General features: G+C 49.5%; 1 long non-coding RNA gene across 1 annotated transcript; it reads right to left on the bottom strand.

The window, feature by feature from the left end:
- Positions 1-8,321: 8,321 nt before the first annotated feature.
- Positions 8,322-23,954, bottom strand: LOC125319359. The gene is made up of 3 exons (XR_007200680.1): positions 23,612-23,954; positions 23,178-23,188; positions 8,322-8,331 (listed from the first exon to the last, which is right to left on the bottom strand). It is a non-coding gene; the product is annotated as an uncharacterized LOC125319359 (long non-coding RNA).
- Positions 23,955-25,685: the final 1,731 nt, after the last annotated feature.

Here is a 25,685-nt window from a genome sequence, read left to right as displayed (position 1 = left end):
GCTTCTCCAAGCCAAGGAAAGCTTTTTCTTGCCTGGGCCAAAAATCCCAAGCCAGCCAGGCAAAAAAAAAATCATGCTGCACGGACCCGTGGAAAATCTGGGCAGCGAGAGTTTAAAAACACCCGCGCAGCAACAGAAGCTTCCCCGCCCCAGCCCCATACACATCCAGTCCCTGGGCCTTAAAGATACAGCAACCATTTTTGGGCACAAAGCAGAGGATCATGGAATATACATTCATAATAACTCACTCCCTGACTATTGACCGCCAATCCATCTATACTTATTAAAAATTTTACATACATAAATTTACTGACTAGAACTAAATAAACTAACTGCTAGATCAGATCTATCCGAGTGGTCACTGACCCTTCTCCCGCAACACCTGGATGGCATCAAAAGCATCTGTGGTGGCTTGACCTTGGCTGGATGCCAGGTACCCACCAAGCTGCACCATCACTCCTACTCCTCAGCTGGACAGGGGAGAGAAAATGAGATGGAAAACAACTCACAGGTTGAGATAAGGCAGTTTACTAAAACAAAAGCAAAAGCGTTTGGGTGAACAAGCAAAGTGGAAAAAGAAAATAATTCTATCCTCTAATTCCCATCAGCAAGCACTTTATGGCCACTTTCTGGGAAGCAGGGCTTCAGCACTCATAGCGGTTGCTCTGAAAGGCAAACATTGTGAATAACGAATGTGCCCCCTCCCCCTCCTTTACTTAGCTCTTATATCTGAGCTGACATCATATGGTACGAAATATCCCTCTGGCCAATTTGGGTCAGCTGTGCTGGTTGTGTCCCCTCCCAGGATCTTGCCTGCCAACAGCCTACTGATGATTGGACAGAATGTTGGAGAGACAGCATTCATGTGTTGACAACACTGCTCAGCAGTAGCCAAAATACTGGGGTGTTATCAACAGCTTTCTAGCAATCAATGCAAAGCATGGCACTGATGGCCCCTATGGGGAAAATGAACTTCATCTCAGCCATGCTCAATACAATCTCCACCCCTTACTCCATACCATTTGTATCATAGATCCCACAGAACTATCTATCTATCTATCTATCTATCTATCTATCTTCTAACTATTCCACTCTATTTATTTGTCATGACTGAAATCCCTTCTTGCCAATGCTTACAACTTAAACTCCATCATTAAACCATCTTTATATCCAACACATAGATGCATACATTTTCATTAACTACTGTCCCCCGTCCATTCACAGATAGTTATTATTTTCCCATTTCATGGGCTTCCTCCACTCCTACAGATGTTCAAAAAGAGGTTGTGACTTGGGCTCCATTCCATCAAGATGGGTGCTCAGGACAGGACAAGCAGCATGCTCGATCATTGGGTCCCAACACCGGCCCTGCCTGGGTCATCATCGCACTCTCCTCTCTCCTCATAAAATTTACTCATCGTCAGTTCATGTCACTCCTGCTACTTTACTTCCTGCAACAGACAATTTACACACAGATTATTTTTCATGCAAGGTTAAATCTCCTTGAAGAACACACCTGGTATCCCCATCCTTCTGTGTTACCCACCAAGTATACCCTGGTCCTTGGGCAAAGGCAATCAATCCCATTAATAGGTTTGCCTTTTCCCATGGGAGGAGAAATCCACACCGACTTCCCCAGCCACTTCCCTGTGTGTAGTATGGGGACCTTATCTCCTCCCACAGTATGTAGTGGTTTTGCTTGGGCAGGACCAGGGTGGTTAGGAGATCCTCTGGTGTTAACCCACCAAGTGGCTTCTGCTAAATTTGCATCCCAAAACTTCCATGCCCCATTGCCTAGCACTCTTAAAATAGTCGTTAGCAGTCCATTATAACTCTCAGTCTTTCCAGAGGCTTGTGGGAGACAGGGGACGTGATATATCTACTCAATGCCATGTTTCTTTGCCCAAGACTTTAAGAAGTTGTTTAAAAAATGAGATTCTTTGTCTGATTCCATTCTTTCTGGGTGTAGCAGGTTGGGTTTGCAACCAGGCGGAAACACCAAATTAGTGTAGTGGTTTGGTCCAAGATACTCATTACTGTTTATCTTCTGTGAGATAAGAATTAGGAGAAATGCAAAGCAGGCACCAAACTTGAAAGAATATAAAGAAGGTTATTAACAGACCTAAAAGAAGAAGAAGAAAAAAAAAATACCACACCTTCAGAACTCTCCTCCTCCCCCCACCTTCCTCCCTTCTCCCACTGACAATGTAAAAAGACAACCCTTAAGATGTTCAGTCTGTTTACCACTTCCATAATAACCTTGTTCAGTCCACTTAGGAAGAGGAGTCTCTCTTGTCCATGCTATGAACACATTATCACAACGAGACAGCCGCCCACTTCCAAACAACTTTGTTCAGTCCATTTAGGAAGAGGAGTCTCTCTGCTCGCATGTGAGTCCCTTCCCCCAACTTGCAGCTTTTCCCACAACTGCTTTTGAGGGTCCACTCCTGAAGGTTTTTGGGGTACAATTTTAAGGTTGAGCCGTTCAAAAACAAAAGTTCTCTTCACCCATCTCTGGGAGCATTTCATCTCTAAGAACAGAGGCCCTTCTTCCCTGGGAGCAAAGGGTCTTCCTCATCTTCGTCTTTAGGACTATCTCTGGGAGCATCTCTAGGAACTGAGGTTTTCTCCTTTCCCATTTGGAGCAAAAGTCCTCATCGCTTCCATCTCTCCCTGTCCAAACTTCTCATGAAATTACAGCTGCATCAGCATCTGCCTATCTCAGCACAGGTGCTTTTGCTAACAAGCACGAGTTGAACCCTCCACCCCCCCATATCTTCATGAAATTACAATGGGTACTCTGACATATCATAGCTTCACAACAGAATTTCAGCTTTAAGCATCTCCTCTTTCTCTTCCCTCAGGTTTTCAGCTCTTCACAGCACTAAAAGCGTTAATCTCACCCAGGCCTTACAGCTGGAATGTGGCTTATCGCAGTGGAGAGGGGGGGGAGCCGAGCTGCTCCGGCTGCCCACAGCAGGGCTTTGGGGGGGTTCCGCAGGTGGAACAGGTCCATCGGCTCCAGGATGGCTGTGGCCCGGCCCAGCCTGGCCGGAGCAGGGCCTGGGCCGGGCCCGCTGGCCCCCCCACGGGTCCCGCAGCCACCTGTCCCAGCACCGGAAACGAGACAGAGAGGCTCTGCCTCGGAGTTTCCTATTCTTAAGTGTGCATCACAGAGGCGGTCACAACTTTAAGTGGCTTAAAGAATTAGGAAGCTGTAAGCACCCCTTTGCACTTCCGGGACTATGCTTTGCCAACCCATGACACTGGGGTACCATGTCACCACAAACTGTGCCGCTCAAGACCTAAGATGGTGTTTCGAGCAGTGGCATGGTATAAAGGGTATGTTTCCAGCCAAGCAGTGGTTGCCTCCACCATGATAAGTATGTAGATCTTGGCTTTAGCATGTTCATGGCAGCGATCCAATATAGTCAATTTGCCAGGCCTCAACATATGGAAAACCCAGCCACGGCCCTCTATTCCAAGGAGACTTTACTCATGTGGCTCCCTTGATTGCAGCATGTTTCACATTCATGAGTGACCAATGTGATACCCTCCATGGTCAGTTCCACCCCTCAATCATTAGTATAGTGGGCCATCTGATCCTCTTGTCTTGGGAATAGTTTTTATCCCATATCCATTTTTTGGTTTTGGTTTTAGTTTATTGTCTGGAAATGGTCACTACTCCCCCCCCCCGCCAACTCGGGGAGTATGGCGACGGGTGAGACCCTCGTGGAATTCCTGTGAGAGTTGGGGGCAAGGGGGAGTTGCTTCCTTCCAGTGGGGCGATCGTCTCCACGGCCACATAGTGCGGTGTTTCTGGCTAGAGATACTGTTGCCTTGTGGTTTTTGCCCATTTCTTTTTTTTCTTCTTCTTCCCATCAGCACTGTGACTGGAGCTTACTGGCTTGCTTCTCTGCTCCTTTGCTTGCTTGGGAGCCCAGAGTCAGCTCGTGCTGTGCTGGGAATCCGCTGTCCCCCCGCCGGGGCTGACCCCTCTGTGCAGCGCAACCCTGGGACCAGCCATTGCCAGTGAGCTATCCAGGAGAGCGACTCCCCGCCCAGCCCCGCTGTTCTCTGCTGCTGTTTCAGGGCTTCTTGCTACACTTTAACCCAATACCTGGACACCCTGTGGATTCTGGCACGCCCCAGAGTTTCTGCTACATTTTGTTTGCCACCCTTGGGTGTGCCTGCTTCTGCCATTCCAGCTTGCTGCTTCTGAGGTTTCCTGCTGCAGTCCATTCAGTTTCCTGAGTGGCACTGAGACCGGCTGCTTCCCATGAATTTGCAAAGGAAAGCCTCTTCTCTCCCTCTTGCCAGTTCGCCTGCCATTACTACGTGAAGGGAGACAGCTGAGCTCACGCCACAGTGCCCTCTGCAGCCATGGGGGAATCATTGCACCTGCCTTGCCCAGCCAGGAGTCAACAGTGCCCCTGCCGGCTGTGACCATAACTATACCATCAGGGAAAGTGACAGCTGAGAGAAGGCCGTTGTTGGGTTTCTGTTTTTGTTTGTCGTTGCTGCCGTTGTTGTTGTTTGTTTGCCTTGTTATATACTAGTATATATACTAGTAAAGAACCGTTATTCCTTTTTCCATATCTTTGTCTGAAAGCCCCATAGTTTCAAAGTTACAATATGTTGGAGGGGAGGAGGTCACATTTTCCATTCCAAGGGAGGTTCCCATCTTCCTTGGTAGACACCTGTCTTTCAAACCAAGACATCTCGATAACCCTGGCTCCAAAACCCTAATGGTCAACCTTGGATTTCTCCCGATGTTCTTTGCCAGAAGCTCCAAGTGAGACCATACTACCCAGCTGCAGTGTAGAGAATATTTTGCAGGGCCAGTCCAGCCCAAACAGGCCCAAGAGCTACTGCACAAGCTATTTCCTGTTTGATCTGCTCAAAGGCCTTTTGTTCTTCAAGGCCCCATTCAAAATGGTTCTTCTTCTGGGTCACTCGATAGAGAGGCCTCACAAGCTGACTATAACCTGGAATATGCATTCTCCAGAACCCCAAAAGGCCTGAAAACGCTTGTGTTTCCTTCTTTTTAGCTGCTGGAGACACAGTTGCTATCTTGTTAACCACATCCATAGGCACATGATGACATCCATCCTGCCATTTGACACCCAAGAACTGGATGTCCTGTGCAGGTCCCTTGACCTTATGTTGGTGTGACCCAGCCCACTGCGGGGCTGGGGCAGTGTGATGCCAATCAATCCCAGCCCCTCCCCTGGATCGAGTTTCCCTAAGAGGCAGACTCAGAGGGTGGGTCGATGGGCGGCTCAGAAGCCTAAGCCGCACCCCTCCTGGGTGGTGCCTGGGTACAAGCCGCCTCCCCCGGTTCGGGAAAATTCTCGGTTACTCGGTTGTTCACTGGTTCTCTGTTATAACTCCCGCCTCTCGGTTTCCCCCAGTGGCTGTTGTTACATTGTATCCTCCCCCTGGCTTGTAACTCATTGGTTGTTTTCCCCTTTCACCGCGGTTTTCAAATTGCCTATAAAACTGAAGATGAGCCTCGGGGAGGGATCCCATCACATACCTTTCCATTGGATTCCATCCCTCCGAGCTTGTTTGGATTGCGAAACTTCTAACAATAAACCTGTTAGAAGCCAGACCAGAACAGCCTCTCTCTTCCTTTGTCTCCGAGCTAACGTGAGCCGATCCCATCGGCTCCTGCCATTTCCCTCTGCAAAGAAGCCAGCTAGCTAGCCCAGCCAGCAGCTCCTTTCCTGATGCCAAAGTCGCTTCAGCGACACCCAGAAGAACGCAGCTGGACTGCCTCCGACCTGGGGCACGCCAGAGCTCGTGCCTCGAGCACCAAGAACTGCATTAACCTTACTTTTCTTTATGGCAAACACAGCTTTCAGAACATTCTGAACTATTCTTTTTCCCTTCTCAAACACTTCTTCTGCCTCACTGCCCCACACAATGAAATCATCAATGTATTGTAAATGTTCAGGGATGTCACCCATTTCGAGTACACTTTGGATCCGACCATGAGAGATGGTAGGGCTGTGTTTCCACCCCTGAGGCAGTCAATTCCAGGTGTATTGGACACCGCTCCACGTGAAAGCAAACTGTGGTCTGCACTCTGCTGCCAAAGGAATTGAGAAAAATGCATTGACAATGCCAAGTGCAGCATACCACCTGGCTGCCTTTGACTCCAGTTCATATTGGAGCTCTGATATGTCCTGTACAGCAGCACTCAGTGAGGGCATTACTTCCTTCAGGCCACGATGGTCTACTGTTAACCTCCACCCTCCATCAGACTTTTGCACTGGCCATATGGGACTATTAAAAGGCGAGTGAGTCTTGCTGATCGCTCCTTGGCTCTCCTTATCTGCCTTTTCTTTGTCACTTCTGGGGGCAATTACTGTAGTTGTTGTTGTTTGGGTCCCTGCCTCAGCCACAGTCTTCTGACAGTACTGAACTGTGGCTCTATAGGCACAGGCCAGGCCCCAGTACAGGACGAGAAGCTGCTGGGTTTCATTGGGGTAGGCAAGGCACACTTTTATCAGGTGACGTGTCAGTTTGCCAGGGTTCATTGCCTGTTCAGGTGTAAAGTCCCAGGCAATGGGAGATGATAACCACTCTAGGAACCTGCCCAAATCCTTCCACACACACTGCCACCCAGGGACCAACCGCTTCAAGGCACATTTCAGTACCTCCTCACCTAGAGTTTGTTTTGTCTTACACCAGGATGACACCAGGATTCCACAAACCCCATAGTGTACCAACAGTATTAGTTAATAGTATTAATGGTATTCAACAGCTTACATAAGGATGAACAAGGAATGCGGGAGCCTGCATTCTAAAACCATCCACATCAATCCCATGTCGGGAGAGGGAGAGGTATTCCCTCATTGTCCCCAGAAAACAGATTCACTTGCATGACAAAGCCATTAATGTCACAGCAAAGCACAGAGCCATTGTTTGTATTAACATGTTCCCAAACTCAATAAAACAAAGAGATAAACGGTGCACCTGACAAACTCCATGTCCCGCACAGGAGCTTGCTACTCAATACCTCCTATTACTCTACCATGCAAGATATATAAGTGCTATTGTCTCAGCCCACATTGGGTTCCAAAAAGGACTGTGGTGGGTTGACCTTGTCTGGATGCCAGGTGCCCACCAAGCTGCACCATCACTCCCCTTCTCAGCTGAACAGGGGAGAGAAAATAAGATGGAAAACAATTCAAAGGTTGAGATAAGGCAGTTTACTAAAGTAAAAGCAAAAGTTTGCACACAAACAAGCAAAGAGGTGAAAGGAAAAAAAAAATTATTCTTTACTTCCCTTTACTTTCCATCAGCAATCACTTTCCGGCCACTTTCTGATAAGTGGGGTTTCTCTGGAAGGCAAACACTGTAAATAAGAAATGCCCCCGCTTCCTCCTCCTTTTCTTAGCTTTTATATCTGACCTGATGTCATATGGTATGGAAAATCCCTCCAGATAGTTTGGGTCAGCTGTCCTGGTTGGGTCTCCTCCCAAGATCTCGCCCACCCACAGCCTACTGATGGGGGGCAGAATGTTGGAGAGACAGCGCTGATGCTGTGCCAACACTGCTCAGCAGTAGCCAAAACACTGGGGTGTTATCAACACCTTTCTAGCAACCAATGCAAAGCATGACACTGAGAGAGCTCCTGTGGGGAAACGAGCTCCATCTCAGCCACACCCAATGCAGCACCATTGGTGCCTGATTCTCAGCTTTGGGTATCCTTTGCTGCTGAAGTTGCAGTTATAGAAGACGGATTGGTGCCTGCGCTTCAGTCAAACCAACGTTCTGTCCTAATCCCTCCCGACAAAAGGGTTGGGAATGACATTGCCAGCCTTACTTATTGTCCTTTTACCCTTCACATCCTCAAGGCATTGCCTTCCCTAAGGCCCTGTCTTAATCAAGGTTAGCCAGACCACCCTCACGTATCCTCCATGGCATCTTTATAGCTGGTCCTGGGTTTCCAACACACACACACACACACACACACACACACACACAAACACAAACACACAAAAAGCACCCAACAGGCTCTGCTCAGAGGCATCCCTTTCAATGCAGGAGTTCCAGATCTTTGCCACTTGTATTACCAAGTGCAAAAAATGGAGACTAGATCCTTTTTCTCACAAGAACCTCTTATTGCTCAGAAAGAAGGCTTTTTCCATTGAAACTTTCCCCCTCTCAAAGTGACTGGATCCCCAGATATTGATGGACTTTGCTACTCCCAAAACGTCCTGTTCCTACCCCGATCACTATCAGTCTCTAAGCCACCAACCCCCTTCTACTTCTACATTGACAAATCTGCTTTTAAGGCTTTCTGATGCCAGATCTTGGCTGACTGCCAGGGGTCCAACCAGCTGTTCTCTCACTGCCCCTCCCCAAAAGGACAGGGGAAGAAAATAGGATGAAAAAGTTCCTTCAGGACATAGCCACCTGCCAGATCTAAGGGCAGCAGGGAAATATCTGCCCCGGACAGTGTTTTGCCCTTTCTTAAATATGCTTACACAGGGGCGCCACCAGCTTTGTTGAGTTGCTTAGCTTTGGCCCTCAGGGAGTCCAGTGCCTAGCTGGCAGGAACTAGCTGTGTCCTTCGCAGGGCAGACCCTGGCCTCTTCTCAGAGAGGCCACCTCCTCAGGCTGCATCTGGAGCACTGTGTCCAGTTCTGGTCCCTACAATTCAAAAAAAGAGAGACAGACTGGAGAGGGTCCCAAGGAGGGCCATGAAGATGATCAAAGGGCTGGAGAACCTGCCCTATGAGGAAATCCTGAAGCAGTTGGGTTTTTTCTCCCTTGGAAAAGAGAAGGTTCAGGAGGAACATCATCACAGTATTCTGGGTCTCAAAAGGCAGCTGCAAAGAGGACAGAGGCTGTCTCTTAACAGGGAGCCACGTGGAGAAGACACAGCGGGGGTGTATTCCTTATTTTTTTTTATACTTACCCTTTCCTCCCTCACCCCAACCCAGCTGCCACATAGATAATTTGTGAGTTGATTTTGGTTTTAGATTGATTGATTTTAGACTTTAGTTTAATTTTTCTGTGTGTGCCTTAAGCATTTTGTAGTAGTAAAATGAACCATGCCAACAAACTTTGTTGAGCTTTCACCTTTATACAAAACCTGCTTTTGCTGATACCTTTGCCGGTGATTCTTTAAGCGACCTAAAACACCCATTTGCACAAATTGGCGTAGTTGGCAGGATGGCAAGCGATGGCTACTTACAGAAGCATGGAATAAGCCCGAGTCGTAAGTTCTTGGAAAAATGGGTTAGGCATGATCGGAAAGCTGTGGAGGAGCATCTAAAAGCAGCTATGGGCTGCATGAAGGCTAGCAAAGAGAAAGGAATTCGTTACAAACTGTTAGGCACCTGCCTAGGCTCAGAGGGAACCTCATCACAGTATTCCAGTACTTAAAAGAGGCTACAAAGAGGACACAGGCTGTCTCTTCACAAGGAGCCACATGGAGAAGACAAGGGACAATGGGCAGAGGTTGCACTAGTCCCCATCGCTGAAGGTTTTCAAGATACTATTGGAAAGGGTGCTAGACAATCTAATCTAGGCTCCCTTTCCAAGAAAAGGCTGGACCAGATGATCTTCTGAGGTCCCTTCACACCTGGGCTGCTCTTGGATCCTACAATTCTCCAGTGGATCTCGGTTTCATAATACTTGGCTCTCTTCAGTTCGGAGCAAAGTATCAAAAACCTTGCCTGTGAGGCGGGGCATAAAATTCCACAAGGCACCACAAATTTCTAAAGAGTATGGCAATCACCCAGTCTCTCGGAATGTATAAGCCTTACCTAGCTTTTCCAAAATTCCCCCACCCCCCTGAAAGCAGGAACACCTTCTAGGTACATAGACAGAACAATAGGCATTACCTACCTCAGCCATTCAGTAAGCAAACACTGCACCAGTGCAGTTTCCATCTACTTCCGGTAAATCATTTCAATCTCTGCCCTGGGACGATTAAATAAAGGTGAAGTCCTTGGGTTATTTACACAACCGCGTCACCAAACTTCACCCAATTTCTTGGGGATCTTGAAGAAATGAAGATGCCTTTCAGTGAGTGCCTAACATGCCTCTGTAACATAGAATTCAAGGGCAATGAGGGACCGCCCTCCTTTCCAATGCCCATCTCCCTTTTTTAATAGCTGTTAAAGCAAGCTGAAATTTGCCATCTCCCTGCAATGTAGTTTTTGTTAGGGTCTGGCTTGAGATGGAGGTAACTTTCCCCATAGAAGTCCTCATAGTGCTCTGCTTTTCAGTTTGTTCCGGTTTGGCCAAATTTAGAAATATATCCTCTGAGAGAAGGCACAACCACCCCTCCCCCACCAGGTTCGGGAAAAAAGAAATTTTGCTTGAAGGAAAGTTAAGGAGATAAAACTATTTATTTAACAAACACACGGGAATGGAAAATAATGCTAAATAATAAAATCTTTCGCTGTGGAGGAAAAACCTGGGAAAGTGTTAGACTCCTCCCTTTGGTCTCCTGGGAGCTGGGGCTTGGGCTAGGGCCAGGCCCTCTGTGCCCGATGGAAAGTCCTCCTGATGTGCTCTGAGGTTGAAAGCAGTCCAGTGGAAAAGGGAGAAAATCCAAAATTCCAGGGAAGGAAAAACAAAGTTCAAGTCTCAGTCTCTCTCTGGAGAACAAGAAACTGAAACAACTGGCCAAAAGCTGACTGGAAAGCAGGAAGCCGGGTGCTTCCTCGCTCCCCCTGCCGCAGCTGGGAAAAAAACTGCTATCTCTGTGTGACCTTGAACAAGCAAAAACTGCTCTGAGAAAGTTTTGCTCAGTTTTTCCAGTTTTTCCTTCCCCCTCTCAGGCTCAGTTTAGAGGCATAGAAAGGCACAAAGTTAATTTCTGGGCATGGGCAGCAATATGGGATACACATCATAAAGTCACCCCAAGACATTCCACCCCTTATCCCATATCGTTGGCTCAATACCCAAATTAATATATTCTAGCTCTACATACACACACATCAATACATACATATATATACACAGCTATGTACAAACAGTGACAGTGACAATCAGCAAGCAGGGGTATACAAGCATTTCACACTACAGGTGGTTTTCACCCAACAATCAGATCTCCCTGTGGTACACAACGTGTTGTTCCATCTTTCTGCATTACCCACCATGTGCAACCAGGTCCCTGAGCAAAGACAACCCCACAGATGGGTTTGTCTGTACTTGAGGCAAAATTTATCCACACAGTCTTTCCTAACAGACCTCTGACATGCACTACTGGGACCTTATTTCCATCTACTGTATGCAGGGATTCAGATGGGGCTGGACCAGCTCTATTGGTGGAACCTCGGGTGTTAACTAACCAGGTGGCCTTTGCTAGATGCTGTTCCCAATTTTTGAAAGCTCCCCCACCCAGTGCCTTCAAGGGGGTTTTAAGCAATCCATTACATCGCTCAACCTTCCCAGCTGCTGGTGCATGGTAAGGGATATGGTACACCCACTCAATGCCATGTTCTCTAGCCCAGGTGTTTATAAGGCTGTTCTTGAAATGAGTCCCATTGTCAGATTCAATTCTCTCAGGGGTGCCATTCCTCCAAAGAACTTGCTTTTCAAGGCCCAGGATGGTGTTACGGGCTGTAGCATGAGGCACAGGGTAGGTATCCAGCCATCTTGTGGTGGCTTCTACCATTGTGAGCACATAGCGCTTTCCTTGGCAGATTTGAGGCAGTGTGATGTAATCAATCTGCCAGGCCTCCCCATACTTGGATTTGGACCACCACCCACCATACCACAGGGGCTTCACGAGTTTTGCCTGCTTGATCTCAGCGCATGTCTCACAGTCATGGATAACCTGGGAGATACTGTCCATGGTTAGATCCACCCCTCGATCTCGTGCCCACTTATAGGTGACACCTCTGCCTCGATGACCAGAGGCATCATGGGCCCATCAAGCGAAGAACAACTCTCCTTTATGTTTCCAATCTATCTGTGACACTTCTATCTTTGCAGCCTGATCTACCTGCTTGTTGTTTTGGTGTTCCTCATTAGCCCTACTCTTGGGGACATGGGCATCTACATGGTGGACTTTCACAACTAACTTTCTTACTTGGGCAGCGATGTCGTTCCACTGTTCAGCAGCCCAGATTGGTTTTCCCCTACGCTGCCAATTAGCTTTTTCCCACTTTTCCAGCCATCCCCACACAGCATTGGCTACCATCCATGAATCAGTGTAGAGGTAGAGCTTTGGCCACTTCTCTCTTTCAGCAATGTCCAGGGCTAGTTGAACAGCTTTGAGTTCAGCGAGTTGGCTCAATCCACCTTCTCCTTCAGTAGCTTCTGCAACCCGTCGTGTGGGACTCCATACAGCTGCTTTCCACTTTCGTTTCATCCCTACGATGCGACAGGAACCGTGGGTGAAAAGAGCGTAGCGTGAGTCTTCTGATGGCAGTTGATTGTACAGTGGAGCTTCTTCAGCGCGTGTCACTTGTTCTTCTTCATCAGTGAGACCAAAGTTTTCACCTTCAGGCCAGTTTGTGATTATTTCCAAAATCCCAGGGCAATTCAGTTTTCCAATACAGGCGTGCTGTGTGATGAGAGCAATCCATTTGCTCCATGTGGCACTGCTGGCGTGGTGGGTAGAGGGAACCTCTGCTTAGAACATCCACCCCAGCACCGGTAGTCGGGGTGCCAGGAGGAGTTGTGCCTCAGTGCCAATTACCTCTGAGGCAGCTTGGATTCCTTCATAGGCTGCCAAGATTTCCTTCTCTGTTGGGGTGTAGTTGGCTTCGGACCCTCTGTAGCTTCGGCTCCAAAATCCCAGTGGTCAACCACGAGCCTCACCAGACACCTTCTGCCAAAGGCTCCAGGACAGACCATGGCTCCCAGCTGCAGAGTAGAGCACGTTCTTCACTCCAGGTCCTGTCGTGACTGGGCCAAGGGCTACAGCACAAGCGATTTCCTGCTTGATTTGGGCAAAAGCTTTTTGCTGTTCAGGGCCCCAATGGAAATCGTTCTTCTTGCGGGTAATCAGGTAAAGAGGACGCACAATCTGGCTGTACTGAGGAATATGCATCCTCCAAAAGCCTATGGCACCTAAGAAAGCTTGTGTTCCTGTCGTGGGTTCGGTTTGTAACCAGGCGGAAACACCAATTTAGTGTAGTGGTTTGGCCCAAAATACTCATTACTGTTTATCTTCTGTGAAATAAGAATTAGGAGAAACGCAAAGCAGGCACCAATCTTGAAAGAATATAAAGAAGTTTATTAACAGACCTAAAAGAACGGAAAAAAAATTATACCACACCTTCAGAACTGTCCTCCTCCCCCCACCTTCCTCCCTTCTCCCACTGAAAATGTAAAAAGACAACCCTTAAGATGTTCAGTTTGTTTGCCACTTCCATAATAACCTTGTTCAGTTCATTTAGAAAGAGAAGTCTCTTCTTGCTCGTGCTATGAAAACATTATCACAACGAGACAGCCGCCCACTTCTAAATATTGTTCAGTCCATTTAGGAAGAGGTCTCTCTGCTCGCATGTGAGTCCCTTCCCCCGACTTGCAGCTTTTCCCGCAACTGCTTTCGAGGGTCCACTCTTGAAGTTTTTTGGGGTACAATTTTAAGGTTGAGCCGTTCAGAAACAAAAGTTCTCTTCACCCATCTCTGGGAGCATTTCATCTCTAAGAACGGAGGCCCTTCTCCTTCCCTGGGAGCAAAGGGTCTTCCTCATCTTCATCGTTAGGACTATCTCTGGGAGCATCTCTAGGAACTGAGGTTTTCTCCTTTCCCATTTGGAGCCAAAGTCCTCATCGCTTCCATCTCTCCCTGTCCAAACTTCTCATGAAATTACAGCGGCGTCAGCATCTGCTTATCTCAGCGCAGGAGCTTTGCTTACGAGTTGAACCCTCCACCCCCCCATATCTTCATGAAATTACAATGGGATGCTCTGATATATCATAGCTTCACAACAGAATTTCAGCTTTAAGCATCTCCTCTTTCTCTTCCCTCAGGTTTTCAGCACGTCACAGCAATAAAAAGGGTTAATCTCACCTCGGCCTTGCGGCTGGAATGTAGCTTATCAAAGTGGAGAGGGGGGAGAGCCAAGCCGCTCCGGCTGCCCACAGCAGCGCTGTGGGGGAAGTTCCATGGGTGGAACAGGTCCATCGACCCAGGATGGCCATGGCCCGGCCCGGCCTGGCCCAAGCAGGGCCTGGCCGGGCCCACTGGCCCCAGCACGGGGCCTGCAGCCACCTGCCCCAGCACCAGAAATGAGAGAGAGCTTGGGGGGGTTGTCTATTCTTAAGTGTGGATCACAGAGGCAGTCACAACTTTAAGTGGCTTAAAGAATTGTCCATATTCAAACTGGCCAGCTGATAGGTTCTATCAGGTCCCAGAGGAAACTGTAAGCACCCCTTAGCAAGGACATCCCTTCCGGGACTATGCTTGCTAAACTATGACAGTTTCCTTCTTGTTGGTCGGTGGAGACATTGCTGTGATCTTATTGATGACCTCAGTGGGAATCTGACACCGTCCATCTTGCCATTTCGCTCCCAGGAACTGGATCTCTTGAGCAGGTCCCTTGACTTTGCTCTTCTTGATGGCGAAACCAGCTTCCAGGAGAATCCAGATAATTTTCTCTCCTTTCTCAAACACTTCTGTTGCGGTGTTCTCCCACACAATGATGTCATCAATGTACTGCAAATGTTCTGGAGCCTCACCCTTTTCTAGTGCAGTCTGGATCAGTCCATGGCAGATGGTGGGACTGTGCTTCCACCTCTGGGGCAGTCGGTTCCAGGGGTACTGCGCACCCCTCCAGGTGAAGGCAAACTGAGGCCTGCACTCTGGTGCCAGAGGAATGGAGAAAAATGCATTAGAAATGTCAATAGTGGCATACCACTTCGCTGCTTTGGACTCCAGCTCGTACTGGAGCTTCAACATGTCCGCCACAGCAGCGCTCAATGGTGGATTCACTTCATTCAAGGCATGATAGTCCACAGTCAATCTCCATTCTCCTTCCGATTTGCGCACAGGCCAAATGGGACTATTGAAGGGTGAGTGGGTCTTGCTGACCACCCCTTGGCTCTCCAGCTCACGGATAATCTTGTGGATGGGAATCACAGCATCTCGAGTTGTCCGGTACTGTCAGCGATGCACTGTCAAGGTAGCAATTGGTACTCTTTGTTCTTCCACCTTCAGAAGGCCTAATGCAGACGGGTTCTCTGATAGCCCAGGCAAAGTGTTCAATTGCTTAATGCCCTCTGTCTCCACAGCAGCTATTCCAAAAGCCCACTTGAGTCCCTTTGGGTCTCTAAAATACCCGTTTCGGAGGAAGTCTATGCCCAAAATGCACGGGGCCTCTGGGCTAGTCACAATGGGATGTTTCTTCCACTCATTTCCAGTCAGGCTCACCTCAGCTTCCACCAGGGTCAAGTCCTGTGATCCACCTCTCACGCCAGCAATAGAAACAGATTCTACTCCCACATGCTGCGATGGAATTATTGTACACTGCGCACCAGTGTCGGCCAAGGCATCATATTTTTGTGGTTTTGATGTACCAGGCCAACGAATCTACACAGTCCAAAAAACACGGTTTTCCCTGGCCTCTACCTGGCTAGACGCAGGGGCCCTCTATGCCTGGTTATCCTTCTTTCCCTGGGCCTGCATCTTAGAGGTTCCTTGATGGGAATTGGACATGCCATCGTCTTTTCAATCATTTCTGGCAGTTTGGCTACAGGCAACTGGAGCTACTTCCTTTTTGGTAGAACTTCCTTTCTGAGACTTGCACTCCTTCAATTCACGCACTCGTGCTGCCAGAGCAGAAGTGGGTTGTCCACCTGTCATGATCCGCTAATGCAAGCGGGGGTCGTGATGGTTCGTTTATAGATCTCAGAGTGCAAAAGGACACAAAAGATTTCAGTTTTAATCAAAACAGTGCACCTTTATCAAGTCCCCACAACACAGTAATGCAGTAGAGAAGAGAAAGAGAGAGAGAGAGAAAAACAAAGTAGAGAGGAAGAAAAAGGGGCGGGGGGGGGGGGGGGGGGGGGCAATAGCTACCAACGGATGAGACGAAGTCCTCATGGTCTTCTGCCAATAGATTCGTCTTCTTTCCGTGGGGAGATCTTGGGCTCAGTTATTTCAGAAAGTCCCTTTATAGTCCTTTTCAGAAGAGAGGGACAACTGGCCAAGAGGTGGGGAAATCTACAGCCATTGTTATGGGGCCCGTTGCTTTGGGAAACAGGTACAGGACAGGTGTACAGGACAGGTGTACAGGACAGGTCATTCCTTTCCGCTTCAGCGCAGTCCTTCCCACCTGGGCAGCAAGAACAGCGCAGTCCATTGCGACCTGCACTCATTTTCCTCAGGAATGCGTACCAGTTCCCAGTGGGCACACCTGTAGGCAACACTTGGCAGACATCCAACCTCAGCCAGGCCAGGACTGCTGTGTTCAGTCTCTGTCCTCAGCAATGATCGTGAGGCAGATGAGGGATCTTCGGACCGTCTCTTACACCACCCCACCTCCTCATGTCTTCTCCACTGTCACACAGGAAATTCCACAGCTCACTTTGTGGGATGTTCCTTCTCTCTGGGGAATGTCCGCGGAGAAGGCATGCTTTAATCTCCTGCTGATTCTTCTTTATTTCATTTTCCATTTTCTGCATACATGTTTCCACAGCTGCGATTCTTGCATGTGTTGGGCCATGCACAGAGTCTGCATATGCTCAGAGCTTCACTGCCATATCCCGCACGGTCTCATTTGCACCGTAGTCCGGTTTCATTATTGCTAAAGCAGAAGCGTATCCTTGTGGCCCAAGTTGTATGAGTTTTCGCCACATATATGGAATAACTCTAGCCCGGTCTGGACTCCTCAATCCTGGGTCATTTGTGAAGACAACCTCTACCACCCCTAGTTCTCTCAGGCGTTGGATCCCTTGTTCTATGGTCTTCCACGGGGTTTGCTGCATGTAAAGATCATCTCCGCACATATATATCTTTCAGTCATGCCTGTCAAAACCCATCTCCAGATACTGGTAGAGTCAGCCCCCCTTTTCATCACTTGGTCGATCACTGGATCATGTGACAGGGATCCCAAATGCCTTGCTTCAGCACCGTCCAGCATCACATCATCACCTGCCGCATCCCAAATACGGACCATCCAACTTATTATGGATTCATCAAACCGTTGGGTGTAATCCTTTCTTAGGCTGTGAAGGTCCTTTATGGACATGGACTCAGTAATGGTTTCTGTGCCTGAGTCAGTTGGTGGTTTTGAGGTTCCTTCCCCTGCATCTTTTGAGGTTCCTTCCCCTGCATTATCCTCATCTTTCACTGGACAATCAGTTTTGGTTGTGTGCTTTCTTCTCGTGACAGGAGCCACTGTCAGTGGCTTAGACTCTCCATCTGGTTTGGGCTTGCTGTCTGGTGTGGCTGCAGCCTGAGTGACTGCAGGGGTGTCTCCAGGCTTTGCTGATTTATCTTCCTGCCCCTCTACCATTACCTGCTGCAGTGTGCGATAGGCATATGCCAAAGCCCAACATATTGCAAAGATCTTTTTCTCAGAATTTTCATTGTATTTCTCTTTCAGATATTTCCCCACCTCAGCTGGTTTCTGAATTTGTTCAGATGGGAAATCCCAAACTATCGGGTCAGAGAATTTCTTTAGGGTTTGGCCGATGTTCTCCCATTACCCACACCACTCAGGATTTTCCACCTCTGGGCCAGGTGTCTCATCAGTCACGCTGGAAATCTGAGCTCTCATTCTAGACAAGCTGCGAGACATATGGAGGAAGATTACCAGATTAAATACCAGGAGGGTGGTCTCTTTAACATCCAGGGGATACTGAACTGTAGATACAAAAATGCTGCTAGCAAGGATTTTCTTGCTATTTTCTAAGTCCGTGAGAGACTTTTCTCTCATGCAGAAGAGGTAGCAGGGAATGTAAACAAACAAGCCACCTGCAACCTTGAAAAGTCTTGTTTATGGTATAGTAGAAAAATATTTTGACAATGGATGTTTTAGGATTTTAGCCAATCACCCCCAAGGGGTGGTTGGTCCTTTGTCCAATTAGACTATGAAGAAAAAAGTCTATAAAAGAGTTTGTAAAATAATTAAATCAATCAATCTTGCTGCACAATTCCTGCCTGCTGGATCTTCTCTCCTCCTCCTCCCTATGGCTGCGGGACACGGTGATATACCCTAGGGCCCAGGCCAGCGGTAATATTTGGTGCTGCCCAACGTGATCTGCACTCTCTGACGTCCTGCACGCTGCGAGCCAAGCCGAATTCCTCTAGAGGTACGCTGTTCCCCTTCCCCCCTGGGACCGGGAGGTCCAATGTGACTGAGAAATGGCGAACAGCGGCTCACAAACCAACGCTGTGCTAATGGTCTGGAAAGGTGTGTTTAGTATAATGCATACCTCCATTCCTGAAAACTCAGTTCGGGAATTATTAGATTGGGCTACCTTAAAAGGGATTTCCATGGACAGAGATACTGCCCTGGACTTTGCCTTATGGCAGGAACTTGGCTGTGCTGTCCGGCACAAACTCCCATCTGGGGAGCCAGCAGTGTTAGAATTATATCAAACCAGGCGTTCATTATTTTTTCTGCTGACAGACCTTGACTGTAGCAGCCGAGCTGGCTCGTCTATTTCGGTGATGAGTGACAGAGGAATGTCCGAGGGGGACCCCGCGGACCGGGCTGCCGGGGTAAATGATGGTGGATTCGGAAAAACCCCCCCGGCTCCACAGGCAGAGCCTGTGCCACCTCACCCTGCACAATCGCAGGACTCCGCGGCCCCCAGAGACCCCACGCCGGCAGAGGCAGGGGGGGGTCGGGGCAGCGGGAGGGCGCACAGCCTGCCTTACCGCTCAGCTTGGCGGTGGCCACGGCTTATCCAGGGCCACAAATTAGCGGCTTAGCGAATTGGATCCCCAGAGCAGCTCCTAGCCCGGTTGCGTATGCACCTGGAAATAACTTCTTAGCTGGCGTAGCGCCGGGCGAGACTGCACCGAGACTGCCTGGGTGTGGCCCGCTGCCCTCCTTGGCGCTGGACTGTTCTGCACAGTCGCAGAACCAAGCCATCGACCTTTTAATACAGCATCTGCCTTTGCTGACAGAGTTACCGAACATATCCCGAAGGTTGGAGGACCTGTTCAGCTTGCTAGAGCGGCTGCTGCTGATGCCAGAGCCACCCTGCCGTGCAGGGCGCCCCGAGCCCGCACCGCCAGCACCGCTTGCGCCGCCCGCGGGAGCCGTGGCTCCAAACCAGGAAGCGGCATGGCCAGTGGCGAACCCAGAAGTAGTGCTGCCGCGGGAAAACCCGGAAGTGGTGGCGGCTGCGGAGCGGCGGCCGGAGGTGGCAGCGCCGAGCGCGGCCGGGGAGCAAGAAACAGCAGCGAGGGGAGCGGTGCCGAGCGCGGCCGCGGAACGAGGACCAAGCGCGGCGCAGGGTGCGGCTGTAGACCCAGAGATGGCGGCAGTGGCTCCAGTACCGGTTCGGTTGGAACTGGCTGAGACGGCCTCCCATAAAGAAGCTGTTGTTCAAACTGCAGCGCAGACAACTGCAGTCTGTACTGTCTGTTCTGGCTCTAGCGAACTTAGCCAAAGTGCCCCTCTCCGTCCATCTCTGTTCACTCCCAGCGTCTCTGAGTTGCCTTTGCCTGATGACTCATCGTCGGGCAGTGAGGCAGATGAGGTTCTGGCCCCAGGTCGTCAGGCGGCTGTAGCCGCGTGGCGAAGAAAAATGTTGCGCCGGTCTCGCCCCTGGACCTTTCAGGACTGCACGGTAACAGTGCGTCCGACCCACTACAGTCTCTTCTTAGAATCAGCAAGGATGCGAGCATTGGAGGAGGGTGACTGGAGGTTATTGGAAACACCTGGAATGCCAAATAGATTTGAGGATTCTGGGCGTAACTGAGAAGCTCTTAAACTTCATCCACAGGCTGTGCCAGAAGTTCAGGATGGTAGGGATTCCCCAAAAGGGGAGATCCAAGCTTTCCCAGTGTATAAGGCTCTCCCAAATTCAGGCGAGCATGATAAGCATGAGGTGATTGCTTGGAAAGTTGCCCAGGACCTCCAATCCAAGGTGGCACAATATGGGCTAGGTTCTGCTGAGGTTATGCAGATAATAAGGGTGATAAATACAGATTTGCTTTCTCCATTTGATATGACACTTAGGTCAAATTCTATTTCAACCTGTACAATTTACAGTTTTTGAGAAAACCTGGAGAAAGCTGGCTGACAAGGCTGCATTAGCGAATATGCAGCTCCCTGCTGCCGATCCTAGACAGACAGCAGGAATGGATGCTTTGATGGGGACTGGTCCCTTCTCTGATCCCAGTCTAGCGGGTACCTTGTCCTCTAGCGTCCTGCAGCAAGCTCAACAGGTCGGCATGGCTGCCCTGCTGAAAACCATAGAGTTGTCTGTGCCTAGAAAGCGATATACTGAAATAGTTCAAGGGAGATCAGAGTCTCTCGAGAAGCAGGTTGAGGATGACGGGTTAAGACAGTTGTTGTTAAGGCAGTTAGTGAGAGATAACGCAAACGAGGAGTGCAGAAAAATCATAGATGCCTTTCCAGGGGATCCTGAGGTAACAGACATAGTCGAAGCCTGCGCTAAGGTGGGATCTGGGAACCAGAAAAGGTCTGCTTTGGCTGCGTTCCTGCAGCCTGTTCACACATCTTCTGGTCGTGAACCAAAGCAACCAAAACAGGCGAAAAAACGGAAGCAGCCTAAGCCAAACCAAAAAGAGAACACACCAATCCCCCAGTGCAAGAGGTGTGGCAGGCCAGAGCATTGCTCAGACTATTGTAGATCCCAGACCCATGCCGATGGTCGGCCGTTGTACGGAAACTTCCGCCGGGGTGAAAGGAGGGGGAATTGCTCTCCAATGCAGTCTCTCCCCCAGAGAGTGGCACAGGTACAGACACAGGCCTACCCAGCCACCCTAGAGACGGCACCCAGGGATCAGACAGGTTTGACGTCCACACCGCAGCCACAGTCGTCTTAGACTCTAGCGGTATTTATGAGGTGCCCTTGGATGCATATGGACCCTTAGCCCAGGGATCCAGTGCAATGCTGGTGGGAAAACCTGACGTTGCCCATCAAGGACTCTTAGTGCACTCAGGAGTTATTGACGCTGACTTTAAAGGTCAGATTTGTGCTATGGTCTCCACGCAAAAACCCCCTGTAACTATTCCTGAAAAGACCTGCCTTGCTAAATTAGTGCCTTTTAAGTCTTGTGTCCCCAGGATAGAACAACAAATTCACGAAGATAACGGCAGTGGATCTATGGGACTTCCGCAGGCCTTCTGGACTGCAGACATCTCTGACCAAAGGCCACAGATGACATGTACCCTGGTCCTGCCGAACCCCCGTCCGCCCCGGATTCAGCTTCGAGGTTTGATTGATACAGGTGCTGATGTAACTATCATCTCCTTCTCTGCATGGCCTCCCTCATGGCCTTTAGCCCCGGTGGGATCGGCCATCGCAGGAGTAGGAGGAACCACACACAGCTATTTAAGCGAACGGCCTGTGGTGGTGAAGGACTCAGAAGGGCACACAGCTACAATTAGGCCTTATGTTGCTACCACTTCCCTTAACCTTTGGGGGCGGGATGTGTTGGCAGCTTGGGGCGTACGGATTGGGACAAATTTTTAGCAGGGGTCACTGTGCATAAGGACGCACAGTATCCTACACAGCCTTTGTGGTGGTTGACTCACACACCAATCTTTGAGCCACAGTGGCCCCTACCAAAAGAGAAGTTAGTAACCTTTCATCAGCTGGTTCAGGAACAGTTACAACAGGGGCACCTTGAACCTTCTACTAGCCCCTGGAACACTCCTGTTTTCGTAATTAAGAAGAAATCAGGGAAATGGAGATTATTGCAGGACCTCCGGAAAGTTAATGCAGTAATGGAAGGTGTGGGGGCATTGCAGCCAGGCATGCCCTCTCCCACCATGATTCCTATGGGGTGGGACATCCTGATCATTGATTTAAAGGATTGTTTTTTCACAATTCCTTTGCATCCTGATGACAAACCAAATTTTGCCTTTACTGTGCCTGCCATTATCAATGCTGAACCTGCTAAGAGATACCAATGGAAGGTCCTCCCTCAATGGATGAGGAACAGCCCAATTATCTGTAGCAGGGGGGGCTCCCGGGAGCAGGGGAATCCAGCCAGAGTCACAATACGAACACCGATACGATTTGAGCATCGTGCTCCAGTTTTATTATTCGGTTACCCCAAGTTATACTTTTTCCCAAAGTTCACGCCCCTTTCCCATGAGAAAGCCTCTAAGCAGCGGGGGAGCTGACCAGTGTATACCTTTTCCCAAGGCTGTTCAAGGCTGCCAGCTAGCAGGTGCCTTGCAAGCCTGCTTCCAGCCTGAGGCCCCATCAGGGTTACTTCTGCAACAGCCCTGGGATGCCCAAGCTCTCCTGGGATATCCTATATTCCACAAGGAATCCCTCTACACATCCCCCGTTTTCTTTTTGGGCAACCCAGGTCTGGTCGATGATCTATCGCAGCCCCGCTTTAAGGCAAAAAAAAAATACACCCAAGTATTATTAAACCTAATATAACTACAAATAGCAATCGGCAGTCTTCTACTACCAAGGTACGCAGCCATCTGGTGAAGCCCAGACCCTTAAGCCAATCTCCAATAGGGTCGTCTGTCTCCTGAAGGATGTGTAGGCCCCTCTGGAGGTCAGAGAGGTGCTTGTGAATTGGGACAGAGTGGTCAGAAAGATTCATACAGCACATACCCTGGAACTCTTTGCAGCCGTGGCTGTGAGCTAGTAGTAGAAAATCAATGGCTGCTCGATTTTGTAATACTGTATGTCTAACACTAGTAACATCTACACTTAACTCATCAAGCATCTGCGAAGTTATGTTTAACTTATCCCTCTCCCAGTAAGCAAGTTTATGCAAAATAGCGTGAGCCCTGGCTGCTGAAACACCAGGTAACAACATAGATGCTAGCCAAACTGACTGCCTTCACTCGATCTAAATGGGCGGACAGCTGATTGAAAATGTCCGCTAATGCTCCTGTCTCAAGACAGTCAAAAACCCATTTCTCATTCTACCTCTGTGTTTGGTGCTATACCCAAAAATTTATGCAATTCTTTTTCTTAATTTTGTCTTTGGAGAAAGTTCCCCGACACCCACCACAAGTGACTAGCAGCCACCTAGGGCAGCTGTTACATTCACCCCAGAGTCTCACTGTTTCTCCTGCTATGGAGAGTGGTGGATCTGGCAAGTCCTCAGCTCCTTCACTCAGCCACGTCTGCAGCCTCTCCCAAGGCTTCTCGGGACAGGTCTCAGAGTCCCAGCTGTTGAAGTAGTGGCGTCACTTTCCTCAGGAGCTGATGCTGACTGTGCTTTCTTGTTTCGGGGTCTGTAGCATGGCACCACTTTGCTGGGCACAGCTCTGGGCAGTGCTGCAGCGATGACATGTCCCTGTTGTTGCAGGACATTATGTAGCATTGCAGTCCACGTTCGTTCCAAGAGCAGGAACTATGAAGGGGTTAATAACAACTGTATGATGCTGATGTAGTAATTTGAACACAGGACATCTGCTGTAAAGATAGACTGCAAAATGCTTTGTGTAGATAAGTCAGCAAGCTTTTTGATTACTTTTTGCGTTATTTTTGGTACTTCTCCTTCTTTTGGGGCTGCTTCCGGGCCGCCCCGGCCGGCTTTGGCTTTGCAGGAGATGAAACCGCAGAAGCCGCGCTGCTGCCGGACGTCCCGCTGTTCGGCAGGGGGGGGGGGTGAACTCTCTGCCGCTTTTGGCTGGGTTTTAGGACCTCTCTGTTGCTCTGCCGCTTTCGGCAGGACAGCAGGACTGCCTGTGTCTCCTTGGCCCGCCTGTGCCCTGCCCCCTGGGTCTGGCGGCTCAGCTTCCGCTTTCGCAGCCATTTCTCCCTCAGATGTTGGAGGGGTAACATCCTGCCCTGCTGAATTCAGCAACTCCCCCAGTGAGCGGACGGATGCTGCTGTGCCTTTAATCGGTCTTCTCGCAGCCAGCCTGAAGAACCGTGCTACCCTGGACTCCACCCTGGTCTCTGGCCGCTGCTCCATAAGACCCCTGTCTGTTCCTTTCCCAGAGCTGCTACTCCCTAAAGCCTCTATGGCAGCCGCAGCCACTGTCCTCTCTGAGTTCATCTCTGCGAGAGTGCTAGTTACTGCCCTCCAGGTTAAGCCGAGGGCTTTAGCTTCTTTAGCTGCCTTTCCTCCCTCAATCGTGGACAGCCACAATTTATATCCAACTTCCCCCCACGCCTCGGTTGAAAACAAAAGCGAAGTGTAACTCAATAATCCATGTTCCCGGGCCCACGTAACGAGGGCATTCAGATCTCGGTCTTTCACGATCTCGCCTCTCTTAGAGAGGATGCTAGCTCGGAGTCGAGGTCCTCTCCCGTAGTCCATAGCTTCTGTGCTGCGGGTATTCACTCGGCCGCGCGAAAATACGGTCTCTGGCCACTCAGCTTTGAGGTTTAGCCCCCGGCTTTACTCAGCTTCGGGACTTATCCTCCGGCTGGCTATCCTGCTTTGAGACCGGGCCCTCGGCTTTACTCGGCTTTGGGGCCACCCGCTCTGGTTCCCCTGGCTCCGCCGCACCGATACGATGAAATACGGAGTCTTACCGCATTGAAGCGAACCTGCCTGAAGAAAAACTCACCCGGGTCCCTGTTCGGGCGCCACGTGTAGCGGGGGGAGGTCCCGGGAGCAGGGGAATCCAGCCAGAGTCACGATACGAACACAAATACGATTTGAGCATCGTGCTCCAGTTTTATTATTCGGTTACACCAAGTTATACTTTTTCCCAAAGTTCAAGCCCCTTTCCCATGAGAAAGCCTCTAAGCAGCGGGGGAGCTGACCAGTGTATACCTTTTCCCAAGGCTGTTCAAGGCTTCCAGCTAGCAGGTGCCTTGCAAGCCTGCTTTCAGCCTGAGGCCCCATCAGGGTTACTTCTGCAACAGTCCTGGGATGCCCAAGCCCCCCTGGGGTATCCTATATTCCACAAGGAATCCCTCTATAATTATTTGTCAGTGGTATGTCGCCCAAGCTTTAGCCGGAGTTTGCAAGCAGTTTCCTTATGCACGCTGCTACGACTATGTGGATGATATCCTGGTGGCAGCGTCCACCCAGGACGAGCTGCTGAGAATACAGCCTCAGCTGCTTGCTGCTCTGCATGCCTATGGATTAGAGGTAGCTCCGGAGAAAGTTCAACAGCATCCTCCTTGGAAATATTTAGGAGTGAAAATTTTGGACCAAACTATCCAACACCAGGAGGTGCAATTCCCGGATTCGATTAAAACCTTGAAAGATGTTCAGAAGCTGTTGGGTGTCATCAATTGGTTACGACCTTATCTAGGTCTAACTGCAAAGCAACTTTCCCCGCTTTTTAATACATTAAAAGGGGATCCTGATCTGAATTCACCTCGGGAGTTGACTCCGGAAGCGCGACGAGCGCTGCAAGAGGTCCAATGGGCTGTTTCCACTCGTCAGGTTTATCAAGTGGATCCCTCCATTGCTATCACTGTTTTCATTACTATTCCAGACCTCCATCCTACAAGTATCATTGGCCAGTGGAATGCACAATGGCCCAATCCTTTGCATATCCTAGAATGGGTCTTTTTGCCTCACCAGCCGAAAAGGATTGTGACCACAGTGTTTGAATTGGTCGCTTCTCTGATAATCAAATGCCATCAACGGTGTTTGCAAC

The sequence above is a fragment of the Corvus hawaiiensis genome, chromosome W (assembly GCF_020740725.1).
Source record: "Corvus hawaiiensis isolate bCorHaw1 chromosome W, bCorHaw1.pri.cur, whole genome shotgun sequence".
In the NCBI taxonomy this organism is placed as follows: Eukaryota; Metazoa; Chordata; class Aves; order Passeriformes; family Corvidae; genus Corvus; species Corvus hawaiiensis.
This window is presented reverse-complemented; position numbering and strand designations above follow the sequence as displayed.